Below are 23,303 nucleotides of genomic sequence, written 5' to 3'. Positions count from 1 at the left end.
TGTTATCCTGATTGGCTTACCCCTAAATGTAATCTGCTTCCTTTCTCTTGTAGCTTTTAAAATTCTCTCCTTATTCTGTATGTTGGGCATCTTCATTATAATGTGTCTAGGTGTGGGTCTCTTATGATTTTGCACATTCGGCGTCCTGTAAGCTTCTAGGATTTGGGATTCTGTCTCATTCTTCAAGTCTGGGAAGTTTTCTTGTATTATTTCATTGAATAGACTGCTCATTCCTTTGGTTTGGAGCTCGGTACCTTCCTGTATCCCAATGACTCTTAAGTTTGGTCTCTTAATGTTATCCCATATTTCTTGGATGTTCTGCTCATGGTTTCTTAACAGTCTTGCTGAGCTGTCTATGTTCTTTTCCAGTTGAAATACTTTGTCTTCATTGTCTGATGTTCTATCTTCTAAGTGTTCTACTCTGCTGGTAGTATTCTCCATTGAGTTTTTAAGTTGTCTTATTGCTTCCTGCATTTCTAGGATTTCTGTTTGTTTGTTTTTTATAACCTCTATCTCCCTGTATAGTTGATCCTTTGCTTCCTGGATTTGTTTGCGTAATTCATTGTCGAAGTGATCTTTCATTGTCTGATTTTGCTGTCTTATGTCTTCCTTGATACTCCAGATCATCTGAAGCATGTATATCCTGAATTCTTTATCTGACATTCCATCTGCTGCAGCTGTTACCTCTTCTAAAGTTGCGTTGACCTGCATTGCTTGTGGTCCTTTCTTTCCTTGTCTTTTCATACTGCTTGCGTATCTTTCCTGCAGGCGCGGGCGGCGGCTCTGCTCTCTCCTTATTCCAATTGGGGTGTCGTGGCTACCACGCCGGCAGGTCACTGGGCTTGTTCTGGGTGCTGGCGGCGGCTCTGTTCTGCCCCTACTCCTATTGGGGTGACGAGTGTACCACACCGGCAGGCCACCGGGCCTGATCCGCCGGTCGGTTGCAGGTTTGCCTACCCTGCAGGCACGGGCGGCGGCTCTACTCTGCCCCTACTCCAAGTGGGGTGACTTGTCTGTCGTACCGGCAGGCCACTGGGCCTGTCCCGCTGGTTGGTCGCAGCTCTGCCCACCTTTTGGGCACGGGTGGTGGCTCTGCTCTGCCCCTACTCCAATTGGAGTGTCGTGACTACCCCGCCGGCAGGTCGCTGGGCCTGTTCCTGGCATGGGCGGCGACTCTGCTACCACGCTGGCAGGCTCCTGGGCCTGATCCGCAGGTCTGTCGCAGGTCTGCCTACCTTGCAGGCGTGGGCGGCGGCTCTGCCCTGCCCCTCCTACCACGCCTGCGGACCGCTGTGCCTGATCTGCAGGTTGGTCACAGGTCTGCTCACCCTGCGGGCACGGGTGGCGGTTTCGCTCCGCCCCCACTCCAATTGGGGTCACGTGACCACCACACCAGCAGGGCCTGATCTGGGCGTGGGAGAAGGATCTGCTCTGCCCCTACTCCAGTTGTGGTGACGTGTGTACCACGCTGGCAGGCCCCTGGGCCTGACCCACCAGTCTGTCACAGGTCTGCTTACCTTGCAAGTGCAGGCAGCGGCTCTGCCCTACCCTTCCTACCATGCACGTGTACCACTGGGTTGCGGGTCTGCCCACCTTGCGGGCGCGGGTGGCGGCTCCGCTCCGCCCCCTCTCCAATTGGGGTCACGCGGTCACCACGCCGGCGAGCCGCTGGGCCTGCTCAGGGCGCTGGCAGCGGCCTGGCTCCTCCCCTCTGGCTCGACGACAAATCGAGAGAGACTCGGGTGTCTGTGCCTCACCCCCCTACCAGGAGACCAACTGTTTCTGTTGCCGCTGGTATTGATGAAGTTCTCTCCTCTGCCGCTTTCTGATGACATCAGATCTCTGCCATGTTGGTATCCTATGCGAATGGCAGCATTTCGTTCCCCTTGCCAGGCAACCAAAGCAACGGGTGAGTCCTGACCGGCCCTCAGCAGGACCCGGACTGAGAAGCAATTTCCGCGGGCTCCTAGCCCTGGGCCAGGGCAGTTCCGGGAGCCGGAACTCGGCCGCTCCGTGCTCGGTGCTCGCTCCGATAAGAGCAGGCACTAAGAAGCACCCAGGCACTGAGCCCGAGCAATCTGTCTGCAAGCCACAGGCGAATGGAAGCCTGAAATTACCTGTTCTATGGCTGAATGAGCTGCGGTCAGTCGAAAACAGGGATGGTGACGTCAGCTTTCCAACATGGTGGCTGCTGGCCTCCTCTGTGGTCTGACCGGTGTGGAGAACCGAGATGGACCGCTTCCTTCCCCTGTCTCGAACTCAGAATTCAGCCGTGAGTATGGTGCTTCCACAGCTGGCAGAAACTGCAGCGCTGTATCCCTGCGTCGCTATCTCCTCGTTTCCCAGCGTGCGCTGTAGATTCTAGCCGCGGGGCGATTTGCTGAATAAGCAGTGTTACCCTCCGTGCGACAAACCTCTCGTGTTTGAGTCCCCGTAGCCGATCCTCGTGCGATGGAAATCCTTCCTCCAGGTTCCGGAGCACCCCACTATTGCTGGAAATTCCTAACAAGATATCCTTTAGCCGTCCTGACTTGTCATACTCCCACACAGTGAAGCAGCACACGGGGGCAATGCACTCCCCTCGCCACCATCTTCCAGATCACCTTTCTTAAATAAGACCACAATATCTATATTTCAATTCTTACCAGAATTTCCAGCCTCCACAAACTTCCTACTTGCCAATCCCCACATTAGTGTGAACCAGTTTCTTAGAGTATTACCTATGTCCCTGCTCTATAAATGCATAACTAATCTACATAGCTAATACACATAATATACAAAGCCAAATATATATGTGTATATATATATATATATATATATATATAATTATATATATATATATATATATATATATATATATATATATATAGTTTTTCTGAAAATTCTAATACATTCTTTGACTTCATTCTGTTCTTTAATCACCCAATCTTTTTACCTCTTGTTTTCTTGAATCAGTGGTTGATTTAGACCTTATTGGGAATTTTCTTCTGTTGATTATGCATTCTCACTAGGCTGTGTTCTTTGACAATATAGCATGCAGTCTTCCCTTTCTTTCTTTCCTTTCTCCTTCTGCCATTCCCTCCTCCATCCTTTTTTCCTTCCTCATGTAGTATATATGTGCACACGCATGCATATATGTGCCTGTGCATGCATCTATGCAGCTTTACCAAAACCTGTATTTGTGCAGTGACTCCCTCTAGATTTTGTCAGATAATTTTTTTTTCAACAAATTACAACTGATGGCTTTTTATTTCTTGCTTCTTCCACAGTGGAGGAATGTGGGAGGAGATTTGGGCAGATAGCTGTGCTCAGTTTTGTGCAGGGTTAGAATATCGAGGAGCTGTTCCCACTTCTGACGTTCTATTAAATGTCCCACACTAGGATTCCCTGAAGCTAATTGGAATATGTGTCCTGTCCTTATGGAGGAAACAGAGAAATGGATCTGCCCTATTCCTCACTATTTGTGTAGCCCTGGGACCTTTTCTTCCATTATAGGGACTTAGCTTCTCAGCAGCTCTGTTCATCTCTCAAACTTTACCTGTTTCTTTTCTGTAACTCTCTCCATGAAAACATCAATCAGTTCATTTTCTCCCCAGATATGGGGGTTTTAGAAGAGGACTCAGATTGTGTGACTTACTGCTTGGCTTCTGAAGGATAGAGGTAGGGGAGGGGTTAGGGGCCTCCCAATAAAATATTTCTCACTTTACTACTTTACTCCAGTACCTAATATTTTTCTTTCTATTGGCTGCCACTTTTTGAACTTCATGGCATCAGATTACTTAGTTACTGCTGCTGAATTTTTCCTGGGTTTCTTTTTTTTTTTTTCATTGAATTGTACGTTGGGAGAGGAAATTCTATACAGCAGTTTTATTCTCCCATCTTAGCTCAGAAGTCCCCAAAGATTTTTGTTAGCCAGGAAATATTTCCACTCATTGTACAGGAATGAAAATTTGCAAATGAGAGATTAGGTAGGGCACATTGTCATGTGAACAAGTACTTAATTACATTAGAGATGCAAATGTTTTTTGAGATTATACTTTTGTAAACTAGATGATCTTGTTATAATGGAGGATTTGTAATAACTGCAATATAAAGGAGTCTCAGAGGAAAAATTAAGAAAATTGAGTATTCAAACTATTTATTGCCTGAGTTAGTAGTGTGCACAAAAATGCAATGAATACCAAAGACTGTGTGCAAAAATCACAACATAGTGCATCCTATAACAGTCTCATTCTCCTCTTTGACTATCTAGACTACTTTTCATTTCTTGTAACTGAACTGAGGAAATGTTGTCTCAGACTGACACTCTTCTGAATGTTTTAAATCTCCAACAATCAAAAACACACTTGGTAGAGAACTAATTTCACACCTCAGGCATTAAAACCCAGAGTCTGTATTCATTGTTTACTTTACATAATGTAAAACAGCATGAAGCGTGATATATTATACAATGGATGAATGGGAATTTTAGAAAATAGGGAATCATTTTACATTTACACCTGGTAGATGACATTTCGTGTATTGGAAGTTGTCCCTATATATCAAACATGATGATTTTTTCAATCAACTGAATTTTTGTCACTAGCACACATTAAAGAATAGAAGACCTACATTGTTCGATTATATTTTTCTATGATATAACAGTAATTTTGTGAGTTATTGTGATATCAATATCAGTGCCTAATAAGCCAGGCTTTGTTTTAAATATGAAACATATAATAGTTAGAGATCAGCATAAAATCTAGATTAATGAGATTATAGCATGTTTACAGATAAATACCTGGGCCAATTAAAAATAAGCCTTTAGCAATGTAACGTGTGTTAGTTAGCTTTTTGTTGCTGTGACCCAAATACCTGACATACACAAAGGAGGAAAAGTTTATTTTGGCTCATGGTTTCAGAAGTTTCAGTCCATGGGAGGCTGGATCCATTGCTCTGGCCCTGAATTAGGACAGAACATTATGGCGAAAGTGCTTGGGAGAAGAAAGCTGTCTGCTACTGGCAGCCAGGAAGCAGAGAGAGAGAGAGAGAGAGAGAGAGAGAGAGAGAGAGAGAGAGAGAGAGAGAGAGTGTGTGTGTGAGTGTGTGTGGCCAGAAAGAAAATAAACCCTTCCAAGAAACACCCCAGTCACCCACTTCCTCCAATTAAGCCCCACCATCCTTTCAGTCATTCAGTGGATTATCACTGATGAAGTCAGTGCCTTCATTTTCCAATTACTTCCCAAAAGACCTACCTCAAAACACATGAGATGTTGGGGGACATGCCAGATCCAAACCATGATATAAATATTCATTTCTTACTATAAAATTGTTCAATCATGAATGGAAAGCACCTGTGAACACAGAAGGTAGGATGAGAGGAGTAGCCTCTGCTTCTGGTGGCATCTCCAAAGCAAAAGACAGCCCTAAGATTCCAGCGGCAGTAGAGGTGTCTCCTGTGGTTTCAATGCAAACTCTGTAGTACATCTCCTTGCTTCCCAAACACATATGCACACGCACGCACAGAGCATACATTCATTCACCTATGAAATATCTAACCTGAAGTCACTACGTCCTCAGTACTGTCTAGGGACTACTGCCTCGGGGGTAAACAAGATAGATGCGATGTCTTCACTCATGAAACTTACTACAGAGATGTACTACAGAGTCTAGGAGTACCAACTGTGCCCAGTGGATTTGGATGTTTTAGCCATGGGTGACAGTAGTCCCTGGTAGTGTCAGAAGTCCATGTGCTCTTATTTCCTATTTCTGCCCATGGTCTAGCAGCTTCTGAAGTTCTTATTTTCTGCTTTACCACACCTTACCTAAATATTTTTGATCCTCCAGCCTTTTGTTTACTTTTACGAAGTTTTCTTTTTAAATGCTCTGTGCTTGAATTATTTAGCATGATTTCTGTTTTCATGATGAGCCCTTACTGATTCTGTACTACTGTCAGTATCTTTTTGGCATTAGCCCCAAATTATTCCACACCAGGCCTTCTTTAGCCTGCTATGGGCACTCTCTTTCCAAATCCCTGTGGTTGTTGATCTGTTTTGGACTCCAGTGACAAGCATCTGAGGGGCTCTGTGGTTTTCTTCATGAGTACAATGTGATAGTGAATATGGCTTCACTGAGATGAGGCATTCCTTAGGGCCTGCATGTTTTTATGCAACTCATTATTAAAGGGAAAACACACAATGCCTATGAGACATTCTGCATGGAATGACTTTTTCTCTGCTTACCACAGTGACTGTGGATTATTCCAATCATAGCGCTGGACACACTGGATTAGAATTGGCTTCATTCTTTCAGGCAACTTTTCAGTCCACAGTAAGCTTCATGAGTAAAGACATCGCATTTATCTTGTTTACTCCCGAGGCACTAGTCCCTAGACAGTACTGAGGACGTAGTGACTTCACGTTAGATATTTCAGTAGGTGAGTGAACGTATGCTCTGTGCATGTGTGCATGTTTGTTTGGGAAGCAAGGAGATATCCTACAGAGTTTGTAGCTTTTATACATTTCCTCCTCTCACAGTTGACCTATCCATGCCTCTTCTCATCCTGCCAATTAGTGCTTTATACTGAATATTCAAACTAGTTTCTATCACCTTCGTTTGTTTTCTGTGTACTTCTCTCCTCTCCCTTCTTTTTTTCCCCCTCATTTCCTAATTTTATTAGAATGATCAAGTTTCATTAATCCTTTCTCTCTAATTTAAGCCCCTGAGCTGTTTTGAAAATATAAATTATATTTCCATTCTTCTTATATTGATTACTTCAGCTCCCCAAAATTCTACCATTTTTGGCACACAAATTAAATAATTATATTCAATTTGCTAATAGTTTGATGAGGAACTCTCTAGATTTTAAATGTCTGGAGATATTTATATCACACTTAAAAAAGCTTTTCATTATGAGAAATTAGAAAAAGTTTGGGTTTTTTTTGAAACCAGAATCATAAACCCTTTTGTGCTTGTTTCTAGCTTTAAAGATTACCATTATAAGAAATGATCAATGTTTTATTGGTCAATACTTTCCATTTTATATAATTTCATTTGTAGCTATTTTAGTCTTTGGTAATAAATGGTAAATACTTAACATATAATCATTATGCTTTTACTACACTTAAAAATTCACTTAATTTCATCAAATATTCAGTGTTTAAATATCCCTAATGATGTTTCTTTTCTTTTCTTTCTTTCTTTTTTTTTTTTGCAGTTTCTTTGGTCAAATCAGTATCCAAATTACGTCTACAGATGGCAATCAATTAAAAAGTCTCTCATCTGGAATCCATTTTAATTTGTTTCCCTCTCCTTTCTCTCTTTTATTTTATTTTTCTATTTCAATTTATTCTGAAAACTTTCCTACAATATGGCTTTTGCTGACTGAATTTCTATGATTTTCCTTAACTCATTTCTTTCTTTTTTAATAATATAACTTAGTAGTTAGAGACTTGATATGTTTCAGTTTGGTTGTCCTTTTCTTGCAAGAAAATGTTATTAGAAAACTTCATAAAGGGCACATGATACCTAGTTATCTTTCTTCTATTGATATTAGTAGCCATTGTTGGTTGTAGCCTGGATGTGTTACCTTATTAAGAGTTGCACAAGGATATTTTAAAATTATGTTTTAAATTTATCACCTGGAATAGCTCTAAAAAGAAACTTCCCCTAAAGAATTATTTAATAATCTCCAAATAGCCCACATTCTTACAAAGGAGTCAGGATTTATTCATTTTCAAAATAATGAATTGGTGCTCTAACATTTTTCCAAAGTAAGAAATGATTTTTTAAAGTGTCATTACATACTCATGAATTTTGGCATGTTTGATTTTTCAATCAATCGCAGTTATTAATCTGGTTGATATTCAAATAGGCCCACCTTTGGCAAGAGAGAACTTCTGGTTGGCTCCTCAGTAGTCTGATAAATTTTTTGGTTTCTGGTTTGATAAAATGTTCTAGGATCATCTTGTATAATTTTTGCTGCATTGCTACTTCACAAGACTTCTTGAATCTGGTTCTTTTCTGGGAAAATGCAGTTTAGAAAGCACTAGCTATCTATTAGTCCTGTTATTCTATTTTCAGTGAATAGAGTTGAGCTCTGTGTTAAAAATAAAGTTAAAATTCATAATTCACATTGATGATTTTAATTCAAATTCAAGAACATAGAGATTTTACTTAATCTTTTCAGTTTTCTGTTTGTTTCTCTTTACATTTCTTGGCAAAGTTTCTGGTTTTCACAGAAAAGCAACATGATTACTCATTTGCTTTGTTTCACAATACACTCAGAATAACAATGCCAACGATACTTCTAATGACATTATTACTGAGAAAAAAATTAAGACTTTTTTGTTTTGTATTTCAGCTCTTCTTTTTTTATATATATTTGCAGCTTTTTGTGTATATTCTGCTAGATACATAGGACTAAATTATTGCATTTTAAAATCACTTGATATAATGCCACTATCTGTTTATGCTGTTAACTTGTGTCATCATTTAATTTATTAGTTATTAGTTTATCTCTTAGTAATTGTTTTTTTAAAAAAATTATTATTATTATTTTTTTAGGTGTAGATGGACACAACACAATGCCTTTATTTTTATGTGGTGCTGAGGATCGAAGCCAGGTCCCGCCTGTGCTAGGTGAGTGCTTTACCACCGAGCCACAATCCCAGCCCTTTAGTAATTGCTTTTTAACATTTTTATCTTATGGTTATGTAAAATATTTCTATTGTCTCTATGTCAAATACACAATGCTAGATGTATTCTGAAAAGTCTTGCTTCCCCTCTTTCTTGTTTTCTCCCTTCCCCTATAGGTATACTTTTTCTGTTTTCTTTTTAAAAACTTTTTGTTTTATTTTTCCATTTGAAAGAAAGTATGTGCAAATTTATATTTCTCTTCTCCTTAATTACTCTACTTATGGCAGCACATTATACATATTTGGAGATCATTACATATTAGTATATAGAGCTGTTTTTCATTCCTTTCTATATTTGTATTATTCTTCATTAAGCAAGTATACCACAGTTTTTTTCTCTTTCCATGTTTTTTATTGGTGTGTCATAGTGTACCTAATGATAGGATTTTTTGTTACATATTCATACATGCACACACAAGTGTATCTTAGTTTATTTAACTGGTTCTACATTAATGAAGACAGTTGTTTTCAGTCTGTAGATATCACAATTCTGCAACAAAGAATTTATTCCTACTTTCTCTTTGAATTTCCACTAGTTTTTATATCTGGAATAGATCCTTTAGAGTGAAAAGGTTGAATGTACTTTTGCTAAGTATTGCAAAAATAAAGATTGTACTGTTTTGCATTCCCACCAGCAAGATGTGTGGATGTGTGTGTGTGTGTGTGTGTATGTATGTATGTATGTATTTTCCCTATGTCTTCATCAATAGTATAAGTTCCCAAATTTTTTGATTTTTCTCCACCTGAAATGTTGCAATTTTAATTTGCTTTTTTTTCTGTATCAAGTTTATTAGTTATAATTTATAAATACTAAAGTGTGGAAAGATTAGGTGTACAGTTAAATGAGTTTAGGCAAATGTGTATGTCTATGTAACCACCATCCTACTGAAGATATGGTAATTTCTATCACCTTCTTCATGTTGGCTTCTGACTCTCAATAAACCTCCAACTATTTTTTTTTTTTTTGAGAATGTCCTCACCTTTTTTGGGGGTTGGGTGGGTAGGTATTGGGGATTAAACTCAGGGACACTCAACAACTGAGTCACATCCCCAGCTCTATTTTATGTTTTATTTAGAGACAGGGTCTCACTGAATTGTTTAGCTCCTTGCTAAATTGCTGAGGCTGGCTTTGAACTCACAATCTTCCTGTCTCAGCCTCCTTAGTTGCTGGGATTACAGGTGTGTGCCACTGCGCCCGGCCTGTCCTTACCTTTTGACACCACAAAATATTCCTAGATATTCTAGTATTTTTCTGTCCTTGCTATGAAATCAAACACTTTTTCAAATTTCCCTTTTTATTTGAGAGTGGTGTTTAGAAATCAAAATCTGGTGCTACTTGTGGTCATAGTTATTGGAATATAAGTAGTTATGAGTATGGTTGCCAGATAAAATATTGGAATCCAAGTTAAACTTAAGTCTTAACTCACCAATGGATTTTTTTTAGTACAATTAGTGCATGAAACATACTTTTACTGAAAAATTATTTGTATTTATTCTGAAGTTCAGTTTTAACTGTGTATATTATATTTTTATTTGCTAAACCTAGAAATTCTAGTTCTAGGCTTTCTTAGCAGAAAGAATTATAAAATATGTAAGTATATTAATGCATATCTATTTATCTATCAATCATTTATCTATCTAAAATATCATGAGTTTATACTGACATGTTTGAATCCAATCAAAAACCATAAAGTTGGACTGGGGTTGTGACTCAGTGGTAGAGTGCTCTCCTACCACATGCAGGGCACTGGGTTTGATCCTCAGCACCACATAAAAATAAAATAAAGGTATAAAAAAAAACCCATAAGGTTTATTTTGGCCTTCTCCCTTATGTATTATTTATAGACTTTTCTCCCCCCCAACAGTGAGAAATTTGACTCTCCCTATCTATAAAATATTTAAATATTTTTTCAATTCCAGGATATACAGAACGACTGACTAAATCATATCCTTGTGAAAAACATCTTTTAAAACTAGATTCAAGTACCGAGTTCATGTACATTTTTTTTGTCATTAGCTATACTGTATCCTGTAAAAATGCTATTTTCCACAGTTATTTAAGTGAATTATTTTCTTCCTTATCCCTTTCTGCATAGTTATGCTGGCCATTTCTAATAGGGTGAGGATCATTTGTTAGCATTGTATTCCTTTTGGCGTTCTTGTCACCCACCACCGTATCTGATTGGTTTTGCTTGTTTATTTTCTGAAGTCTGTAAAGCATTGCAATGTTTTAAGAGTCTGAGCCACACAAAAAGATATACTCAGGCATATATCACATCGTCATTATCCCTGCTGCTCTGATTCCATTCTTTCCTTTTCTCTACCCTTTTCCCACCAAATCCCATGGGTAACCAGGCTTTTCAATTTCAGATTTATCCTTTCTGTATTTATTTTACACAGATGAATAGATACATATGCGTTTTCTTATATTTTCCCCATTTTACATAAAATATGTTAAGACTATAGATTTCTAGATTTTATTTTATACTTTGCTTTTTATCTTGGGTATCATTCCATAGAGATCTTCCTCATTCTTTTTCTAAACTTGCATAGTTCTCCTACGTGCCTAGGCTGCCCTGGAACTTGTGATCCTCCTGCCTCAGTGTCCATCAGTAGCTGATATTATGAACATGTGCCTCTGTGTCCAGCAATCTCTTTTTATGCTGCTTTCATTATTGTATCTATTCTCTTCTTCTAGATATGTCTTAGGTAAATAATGGTAACTTTTTCTGTCTGTGTCTCATAGCTCGAGGATTCTTTTTCATATCTTTCACTGTGTACTTTCTGGATGAATAAATTCCTTAAAACCACCTTCTAATTAAATTTTCTCTTTTATTGTGTTACATCTAGATTAATATTGACAATTGTTATATTTTATTTTGCAAGTCCTAAAGTAGCCTACTCATCTTTTCTGTTTCTCTGTGGTGTTCTATTATTACTTTATTGTTTCATTTATTATTTTATATTGAAAACATTAATGTAGCTTAGTATTTATAATTTTTTCTTGTCATTTCAATCTTTTTTTTTTTAGATGATCATATTATTTTGATGAATAGTGTTTCTTTATCCCTTCTTAAATATAATTACATTAAAATAATTTAACAGAGGTCGAGAGTAAATTTATCTCCCAATTTTTGAATTTATTAGTTGACTTCCTTTTGGTTTTTCTTCCTGTGCTTTGGAATTTTAGTTTGCAGGTTTATTTTGAAAGGTAATTTTAAACTTTTGTCTCTCTGTATCTACCTCGTTTTTTTTTTCCTAGCTCTTTTGTAGAGAAAGCGTAAGTGGAAAAAGATTTTATTTTGTCCGTTTTGAGAGACTGTCCTTTGCTGATAGTGCTGTCATAGCTCCAGTCACTGAGTTAGTAGTGATGTTTGTAACACTGTTTTTCCCCCTTATTTTAATTTCTTGTGTACTAATTTAGTATTATGTACTGAGAGACTGGCATTTCTTATTAGAGAATACTGTTATTTTATGTGTTAATTAGTAACTTCATTCATACTTCTCAAATCTATAGATATTTCTCAAATCTATTCACCGTCCTTTCTTGCTTCTCTTTCTTTATCCTATCCCTTTTACAGCTCCTCTTTACAATTTAGCTTTGTCCTTTGTCATCAGTGAAGCAACAAGACAAAACAAACATTGAATATTGGTTTGGTAGGAGGAGATTATTTAAATTATAGACAACCTGGAGATAAATCAGAATTGCTGCAAAACTTGAGCATAGAAGCTGTCCAAAGGTGGGTCACAAAGTATTTCACAAAGACATTTACACCTAGGAGGAATGTATTGAAGTTCTGATGCTACCTACAGTAACAGTGATGGCAGTTCTGGGCATAGGTTGGGATGGAGGGAACTGAATCAAAAAGGCCATACAAAAAGGCTGCCAGAGGGTTAAGAGTTCAGTTAGGCTATGTAAGGCTGACTCACATTTTGATATCATCATCAACGACATAGATACTCAACACAGGTAGAGAAGAAAAACTTGCTGAACAACCTCCTTTTTTTTTAACTGAAATCAGTAGTAGTAAAAATATAAATTGAGCAAAAATACATTTTTTTTAAAATGAGTTCTTTTAAACTTTCACAGTCTTCAAGAGGAAGATACAAATGATAGTCTAACAAAGCAATGCTTTCTTTGCAAGACTAATTCTTATTCTAGTTTAAAGATTTTTCCAACAACTAGGGTATGGACATGAGAGCACTGACATTTACATCAGTGCTTCAGTCCTGGGATCTTCATCTATCCATTTTGAAATTAGAGATGATGACATGGAATATGACTTGCTTTCCTTGAATCACTATCAAATGAGGAAGTGCAATCCACACAAAAAAGCCAAAAACTTTTTAAACAGAACTCTTCAAAGTTATCAATATTTTTATCAAGTAAAAAAGATAAAGTTCTTTGAAGATAGAAGAATCAGAGAGAAGTATTCAGAAGTAGCTTATCACTATCTCTTTACCATTTATTTTTCTGGTTATGTTTGAGTCTTAAAGAGCTTTTACAGTAGCTGGAAGAATTTCTCCAGAGACATATCTATGATTAACGATGCCACTGGTGACATACTATATTTTTTAAACTATAAAAAGGCATTTTTTCCTCAATTTTACATAATTTAATTTATTCATTTTAATGAGGCATTTTGTTAGTTTGAAAAATGTTTTATTTTATTATCTTATGTGTCAATGATTTTTATTAGAATGAGAAAATATAGGAGTTTATGCTTAACAAATTTACATTTCAATTGATATTTTATAAAGTATACATGTATATATAGTTATACATATTGTTATATTATTTATATTTAATACATAATATTTATACAGATATAAAAATATACAAATGTTTGTGTATATATATTTGTGTGTATATATATATATATATATTTGTGGCCATATATATATGCATATATATATATATATATATATATATATATATATATATATATTATTGTGGCATTAGGTATTAAATCCAGGGGTGTTCTACTACTGAGTTACGTCCCACACTTTTTTATTTTTTATTTTGAGAAACAGTCTCTGTAAATTGCCCAAGCTGTCCTTGAACTTGTGATCTCAAATTACTGGGATTAAAAGTGTTCACTACCATGCCTAGCTAAAAAATTATATTTTAAATATTTTAAACAAGTTAAAATTTTTGCAGTGATTTAAAAATTTTAATAAATTGTGAACAAAAAGGCCCAGTATTGATACTAGTATTTCAATATTATATGAAAAAATACGGTGTTGACATTGTGTCACTCCAACCAAGAGAGTTGTCTCTTCTTTATTCTATGGCAAGTACACAGAAACTTCATTCAGGTGGTGCTCCTGATTTGCTGGATCCATCTTTCATTGTCTGGCAAGAGTCAATTGCTAAAGTGTAAAGAGATTATTGTAAGTTAGTCATTAAACACGGCAATATTAAAAATTGTTCTATGAACTTGTAAATATATTAAAAACTAAGATAATAAATCTTCAAGATACCACTTCCTACTCACTTCAGTCTATTTACTATTATCTATGCTCTCAGGTTGCTAATGTCTACTGTATTTTTGATAGGGTGGAAATACCATACAGTGACATGATACTGTGTACCTTCCCCAACCTTTTGTTGATAGTTTGCAATTGGCCTTGGTGGAAGTATTTTCCCACAAAAATTAGTAAACTCTATAAATCAGGACTTCATTTATTGTTTGTTGATTATCCAGACTTAAAATAGTAAGGAAGAAAATATCAGTATGGCAGATTAAACTTAGAAATGTGTTCTGTTTATGGTCATTGAATAGTGAATAGCACAAAAAATTAGAAAATATTTTTCCAGTATTCTAAACTATTTTTAAAGAAGTCCTTAAGCTCAATAATGAATAAATACACTTCCATATCTTTATCATTTTATCCTACTTATTAATGTTAAAGGAAATGCCAACCAGAATCAATATTGTTGTTATACTAGTTTGTCAGTTTTAACTATAGGTTATCTAGTGATAGAAGAGTTCAACAAAAAAATCAATGAAAGAATTCTGTGAGAATCAATTGGCTATATAGAATTTACAATAAAGAGAATTGTATGTTTTATTTATAAATTTCTGTACATTCTTATGTGAATCAAGTTTATAATGAACTTATGAGTGTATATATGCTTGCTTTCATTGCCCTTCAGGTAAGATGGTTTTTAAACATTCCTCAGCACATACTATTGGCAGTAGGTCTGGGAGATTCCAGGATTCTGTGGCAGTGAGCAGTCCTCCTTCAATGTCTGTTTCTACAGAGTGAGCCTTGGATATTCCTGGGAACCTTTAGTCTCTGCTAACCAGGGGTGTCCACCTTTTGGGGGACTGTGATGCAACTGAGCTCTAGTTATTACTCTATTTTTCTATTCCATTTCTGGATCATAATGATGCTTATTTTGATTTTGTGTGTGGCTATGTCTTTAGAAATTAAAAAAAATACAATTTTTTTTATCATTGTTAAGGGTTTAAAAAAAACTATGGAGTTCCAACATGAATTCATTGTGCATTTTGCCCTTGAATACCTCTATGAATATGGGGGTGCACAGCAGCAAGGGCGAGTGAACGATGACACAGTGATTTTCTGTCTGTGAGATTCTCAGTCACTCCTTAACATCAGAATCACAGTTTCTGCAAATCCTTACTCTCATTTGTCTCCCTGTCTACTAGAATGAATTGATCTGTTTCTTGCTTTTACATAATTCATTCTTCCATTTATCAAATAGTGTTTTTAGTATGTTTTCAACGTGCTAGGCGCTGGTCCCACAAAGGTGAACACAACCATTCTTGGCCCTTGTGGAACTTAGGCTCTAGTAGACAGCCAAATAGTAAGTAACCACATAAATAAATTGCAAACTGTGCTAAGAATTTTGAATAAAAGTACAGGGAATCAGAAGGTTGAGGTAGGAGGATAATGAGTCAAAGACAGCCTTAGCAGTGTTGAGGCGCTAAGCAACTCAGTAAGACCCTGTCTCTAAATAAATTTCAAAAATGGGGCTGGGGATATGGCTCAGTGATTGAGTGCCCCTGAGTTCGATCCCTGGTACACCCCCCCCCACACACACACAAAGATTGTGTATAACAAGAAGACAGGATATAGTCTAACATTCCAGCAGACTTCATTGAGGCTCTGATAGTTGAACAAAAATTTGAAAGCTGAGTAGAAATTAATGATATCTCTTTCCAGGGAAAACAATGGGCAATAAGGACAGGAAAGAAAGCTAGTATATTTGGGATGCAAGCACTAGGGCATGAGATGGCCAGAAATCAGAGTGGAAAGACATGCAGGGGTCAGAGCATACAAACTTGAAGTATTGAAAAGTTTGAGCAGTTGAGTGATACGATTTGATATGATTTTTAAAACCCATTTTGTTCTGTCATCTCAGATGTGTAACATTAATATAAACTGAAATTGAGTAATAAATATACCATTTATGGTAACATTGAAATAATTATTATGTTTAATTAAAAACTTGGGACTTAATGGTTTGCTTTGTCAACAGTGGTTTGGAAGGAAGCCAGAATGTAGGTCATTTATTAGGAGGCTATTAATTTTGCAGTCCAGTGAGGGAGAGAGATCATGGAAGCTTGGACTTGGGAGATGCTGATCAAGCTGGAGAGAAGTGAATAATTACAGAGATATGAAGGAGGCAAGATTGACAGGCCTTGGTGATGTGTTGGATATTGAGAGTAAGGAAGAAGGCAATTTCAAATTTACTGATTTATTTCCTAAACAACTGGTAGAGGGTGCCAATCACAGAATAAATTGGCATAGGACCCAGTGTGAGGTTTAGTTTTGGACCTGCTAAGTTTGAAGTAACTTTGAGATCACATAGCAGAGCTATTGATTGGCAATTATATGCATATCAATGTTTATATCTTTATGTGTTTTATCTATCTATCTATCTATCTATCTATCTATCTATCTATCTATCTATCATCTATTTTCACACTGGGGATATAATCAAGGAGCATTTAACCACTGAGCACATCCACAGCCTTTTTAATTTAATTTTATTTTGAGATAGGGTCTCCCTAAGTTTCTGAGGCTGGCTTTGAACTTATGATCCTCCTGATCAGCCTCCTGAGATGCTGGGATTACAGGCATGTGCCACTACACCCAGCTGTTGGTATTTTTTTAATATTTTTTGAGACTGTGAACTCTTTGAGGCTGGGAAGCATTATATCACTCAACATTCTTATTTTCAGGCAGCAGATGCTGACTGCAATTAAGCTAAAAGGAGTTTACTGAAAAGATTTTGGGTATCTCCCAGGTTTAAGGGAAAGCTGGTGCACTAGTCATGAGGAACACTATTTCGAGGAACAAAGCCCCAAATTATGCCTCAGAGCTGCAGCGGTGGCAGAACACAAGGTGTCACATGTGGTGCTACCTCTTTAGTGCGAAATGCTTGGCTTTACTACAACTGCAATCCCATGTCATTTGTGTGTCCACTGAGGCCTTGCAGTTTCCCTCATGAAGTCAGCAGATAGTGTGAATGAGAGTTGCCATCGGTGTATTGATTGCCAGAGCCTGAGCTTTTCTCTAGCTGCTGGAATGACTGTGTGTCTGAGGGCGAATATTTTCAGCTTCTCTGAGGGAAGAAGCTTTTGCCCTTTCGCCAAGTTAATAAAGGGAAGACTCCCTGCTCCAACAAAAAAGGAAATGAACTCAGACACCAGAGTTCTAACACAGTGGCAGATTTCCACTTACAAAGCTCTTATTCATTTTTGTATACTTAGCACCTCATGTAGTGGGAGCATATAAGAAATAACAAATAACTGATTTTGAATTGAATTTTAAAATTGTTTTAATAATGAATGAGAGTAATTCAGATTCAAAAATCCCCTTCCTTTTGGTCCATGTAGACCATCTATTACTAGATTATCATGTATCACTTAAATTTAATTTTGTAAACTAACTTCACTGTGAAATTCTATAATTACCATTATCATTTGTTCTTTAGAGAACATTGCATTTTTTTCAAAGCAACAAAGGCCTTGTATTTATTATTTGGGGGATGTAGGATACATTTCAGTGCCCAGAATATTTTAGATACTTCATTTAACGGAAACATTTTTTTTTCCATTTCTCCTTTCTACCTGTGCCTTTTAATGCTAAACAGATAAATAACATTTGACATTTCCTATTGTTCCATGACACATTTTTGTCCTAGAACTTATTTCACATTCCATCAGTCTCATTCAGATTGATGGAGTGCAATCATTTAGTATTTCTTTTGCTTCTTCCTTTTTAATATTTTGGACCTTTTAAATTTTATTTTTTCCTTCACAAATTTGAACAGAAAAATTGAAAAGTCCTGCATTGCTTTTGGAAACTATAAAAAACAAATAACAAATATTCCAAGTGAATCTTATTTAATGATGGTGATAATTAATGAGGAAACAAATTTCTTATTAAAATGAGATGAGTAATTTTACTAGATCATTTCTCCTTCAAACATGCAAATGTAGACAATTTTATTTGTTTATTTCCTTTTAAGTATGGTATGGAAAGAAAGCTTTTCACCTTTTTTCTCTGCTAATTTTTCAATATTCCCTTATAGAAGTATCTTAACATTTTTTCTTTCTTTTTTTTCCTGTAGGGGCAGGTGCTTGGGACTGGACTCAGGGCCTCACAAATACTAGGCATACATTCTACCACTGAGCTACAGCCAACCACCACATATTTTTTTTCTATGATTACAAGAACTGTTAGAAAAGGAATGCTGTGTTGAAATGCTTGCTGCCTGTCCCTTTAATCCAAACTCCTGTGGTGGCTTGTACTATGCTAGTCATTTGGGGAGCCATATGTATTAGAATATTCCTCCCTGTGTAGTTTTAGGAGACCATTGACTCAAAAGGGCCTTGAGTAAGATTTGGAAGGCAGAAGTGAAGCAGTAACCATCTCTCTAGAGGGCTGGCATGATTAGATGAGCCAAGAGACAGCCACAGAGATGCCAGCAGCCAGCTGGTCCTTGCTGTGTATGCAGCCTTTCTTCATGACTGACAACCCAGATGAGTCACAGTAGCTTCAAGCTCAGTCCCAGACTCTATATGAACTCACTGAAATGGTAGTTGCATTTCTACTGACCTCTCATGAGCCTTCCTTTTATAGCCCATTTCAGTGGCTGGATGTTCTTGGCTTCTTAGACTGGTTGGCTGGTTATTCTCACTAATCATCCAGCTTCCCCTTCTGGACTTCCATCTGCCCAGCCCTTTCCCTAAGTCCTGACTCCTGTAATAAGTCCCTAGTCCATAACTCATGGCGAATCAGTTTCCTAGTTGAACCCTGACTGATTCAATTTTTCTTGCTGAAACTTATTCTGATACCATTTTCTTTGCCACTTTTTTTTTGTCATGAATTACTATTTATTTTCAAATTTAAGACTTTTCTCTTGACATAAATATAATTGATTTCTATTATTAGCAAGGAGTCTAATTAATTTTTTAAAGTTATTCAATGCTCTCATTCTAGTGCATTCTGAGCATAACCCAAATCATAATCATACCTTAACCACTATTTTTAAAGCTGAGTATGTGATAGACCTTGCGCAAAGTCATGTGGGTATGTGGTATGTAGGCATGTAGATTGTAATTAGACAATCTCTTTCAAACTGTATAAAATGTTTTTGTACTGCATTTTTCTTATTGGAGTTGTAATTAAATCAGTTCATTTGAGTCCTTAACAAATGTGTGTGAATATGGGTAAGTAATCTGTTTAGGGGCTGGGGATGTGGCTCAAGCAGTAGCGCGCTCGCCTGGCATGCATGCGGCCCGGGTTCCATCCTCAGCACCACATACAAACAATGATGCTGTGTCCGCCGATAACTAAAAAAATAAATATTAAAATTCTCTCTCTCTCTTTAAAAAAAAGTAATCTGTTTAATACATTTTTAGATCATAGGCAAAGGTTTTGCAGTGTGGCTTTGTTTCACACTTACTTATAAGGGAGGGGAATTGTCTACTAGAGAGGGGGGAAAGGGACAGATTATATAAAGTTATATTAATATATAAAGATATATAAATGTATATAAAGACATATAAAGATTATATTAATTAGGTGTATGGAAAACTTAAGCCAAATTGCAAAAAAAAAAAAAAAAAAAAAAAGAATCAACTTCAGACATGAATCATGTACTTAATAAACTGAATTTTAAGATTTAATTTTATTGCTCAGAACAATTAGAGTCCACCCCCACCCTCCCAATCATCCTGAGTAGGGAGATGTGATGAAAGGAGAGGGAGGGGGTCTATGGAGTTAAAAAAAAGAAAAGAAAAGAAAAAATGGGGGTCAAATACCAGCCCTATGGCTTACTAACAGCCTGAACTTGAGTAGGGCACTTAAACTTATTTACCCATAATTCATTAATTTGAAAAGTGAGATAACAATTATATTAATCCTAGGGCAATCCATGACAATGTTGGTAATCTGCAGAGCATGTTATAATTGGTAGTCATTAGTTTAGTCTCTCTATACATGTGAATTTTCTACATATTGTCCTTAAGGTAACAGAAAAGGTGCTTAAAAAAACAAAAACCAGTTGTGTGCATCCTCCACCATTTATGGTTGGAAGAGATATTGATTAATTTAGAAATAAAAAGTTCAAGTAATCAAAGACAAGATAAGCATGTAAAAATAATAATGCTAAATAATATTTATAAGAGTAAAAAAATTGGAACCCTTCTAAATATCTGGTAATGATCAAGTATTGTGTCAGTTTTGTTAAATACTATTCATGGATAGTTATGAAGCCATTAAAATGTTGATGAAGACCTTATAATATTAGAAATGTTTATATATTGAAGAAAAGCTAAGATAGAACACTGCATATAAGAATACATTAAAAGCTGGTATGAAGTACTTGAAAATATCAATAGTAGTGGACCAACAACTGAATGTTTCTTTGTTCTTTTTTTTTCATTTTCTTTTTTTTTAATTTTGTTACCTTAAAAAAAAAACCTATAAGTTTTGTTTGAGAAGTTGTGAACTGCTATTGAGTATTATGCTCTGCTGTTTATTCATAAGTGTGAATTCCACAGTAAAATGATAAAGAAGCTAATTAATTGCATTTTATTTTATTGGTAAAACTAAAAAAGTATATGAGTAAACTATTACTAAGTGGTTAGTATATATTTTTATCTCTCCCCCCCTTTTTTTCCACAATTATTGCTAGGTGTAAAAGTTCTGGCACTAGTACAGCATTTCATTTTCTGCAGAAGAGTGCATGCAATATTTATATATTATATATCATTATTTTGAAATCAGCATATGATAAAGGGAGCCAGAACTATTTTACACTGCTGCTTCTTTCTGTTTAAAGAGGCAGTCTTTCATTGGAGTATAGAAATGGCTGTAGTACTTTAGCAAATAGCTATAAAACATGGAAACGTCCTCCTTTTTTGTATTAATCCATCAGGAAGCTTTCAGGGATTCTTCTTGTCTAAAATATTCATAGGCAGCAAAATGTCCTGAATGCCCTACAGAATTTGTGCAGAGCCAGGCAGATGATTGATAGTGAAGTTCTGTTCTGAGTCACTCACAGTATGTAATTCTATTTGTCTTGCCAAATACGGGAGAGCTGGCAACTCATAAAAGGTAAAAGTAACAAACACCAAATTTTCTTAAATTTAAAAAAGAACTTTGTGTCTCCAGTTCACTGTAGTCCACTGATTATTACAATTTTTTTATTAAATAAAATAGAAGGCAGGTGAGCTATTCCTTGTAGAGTGGTATAAAATTTTATTAAGTCATTTATTATATTGCAGACTTCTCTTTGGCATATATTTGTCTGTGTGGACATAACTTAAGTAAATGGTGTACAAATGTTATCTAATTAAAAAAAAAGCATCAGGTGCCTAGCACAAGAAAGATATACAATAGACACTCAATATTTATCCTTTAATGAATAAGAGTCAGTTTCCAACTTCCAGTATTTTTGACATTAGTGCTTTTAAGATATCATTCAGTTTTCCATTAAATTGATGTTAAAACGGAAATTCTGTTCAGGTTTATCTCATAAAGTCAGGTAATGTGATAGATGGGCAGTAGATGATATTGCAACTGCTAGCTGGATTTAGCACTTTGAGGCACTCTGACTTCCTGAGGGCATGATTCTGTCATCTGCACTTGTGCACAAGTCCCTGAGTTTTGGCTGAGTCAGGACCTTCGAATCAAGTCAGAAGTACTTTTGGTTCACATACTTCAGTGTATAAATTCTCATTGTTCATCACAGATATTATGCTGCTGTATATCTGAAATGAATTGCAGTGTGCAGGTGAGATAGAATAAATTAATAAAGTAGTTATATTTTATCATTCCATAGTGAAAGTATCCTAGAAATACAGAAATGCAGCATCATTCTGAAGAAACTGATGTTTGAATCTGTTGAAGCAGTTGGAACCTGTTACCTATGAGGAGGAGATAGTGAACCATTAGTTAATTTGGTGTGCTTAATTTGGTAGACTATAATCAGTTAAAGAATAGGAATCATATTTCGACATTATTCAACTTCACAAATTTTGCTTTGCACATAGCAGGAAATCAATGAATGTTGTATTAAGGAAAAATCCAGAGCAATCTTAGGCTACATGCTGTAATCATTGAGGCAGGAAATATCAACTGATGGTTCTCATGGAAGATAACCTAGACCTTGAAATCTGAGTATTACTTTGACCACTTTGCTTTATATTTTTCATTGAGCTCTCTTCTTATAGTATATTCATGCTTTAACATATTCCTTAAAGTCTTTATACCTTAAAAATATGGTTTCCTTCCAATCTTTTTAAGATAGACAATACTTTTGCCTACAGGCCAAGGAAAACATTTGCTGACACAGGTAACCAAAAAATGTACCCACTTGTCTGACATATACTGAAATCATCTTGTTGGTTGTGATTTATTGAGAATGTTTATACCTTTCCTAAGGAAGCAGAAAAAAGTTGCTTTAAAAATGATATGAAAACAAAGTAGAATTTGTAATTATCTTAGTCTATTAGTTTAGTTTTTTTTAAAAAGAAACATGTAGATATGCAAGAAGAGGTTGATCTTTTAAAAATTTCCCTCCTTTCTTCCCAACTTTAAACTATTTAGAATTTGTGATGTTAAATTAAGTTTATGACTTTTAAGAAGAATTATGCCATTTTTGGCTGTTCTTTTGATTAGATTTATGATTACAATTGGTGGCATATATATTATGGCAACATTTTCAGCTGTTTTTGATGTATATGTTTATGTGTGGACTTTCTTTAAGTCTGACCTGATATTCTTTAGTCCCTTGATTTTCTGAATATTGAAGAGGAATTTCCACAGTTAGATTTAAAAGGCAGCAGATTCAAAATATAATGATATCATGCAATATTTATCCTTCTGTGTCTGGCTTATTTCATTTATCTTTATATCCTCCAATTTCACCTGCACAATTGTAAATGGCAGGATTTCCTCTCCTTTTAAGGCTGAGTAATATGCTCTTATATATTTAAATACTATAGTCTTTTTATCTATTGATAGGTCCGTGGATAATTATGTTGTTTCCACATTTTGGATATTATGAGCAATGTCACAGTGGGAGACTGAGAGGAGAACAGTAGTTGCCAACGGCTAAATGGTGGAAGAAATGGGGAG

This window comes from Marmota flaviventris, chromosome 1 (genome assembly GCF_047511675.1).
Source record: "Marmota flaviventris isolate mMarFla1 chromosome 1, mMarFla1.hap1, whole genome shotgun sequence".
NCBI classification, from domain to species: domain Eukaryota; kingdom Metazoa; phylum Chordata; class Mammalia; order Rodentia; family Sciuridae; genus Marmota; species Marmota flaviventris.
Note: the sequence above shows the minus strand (reverse complement) of the source record.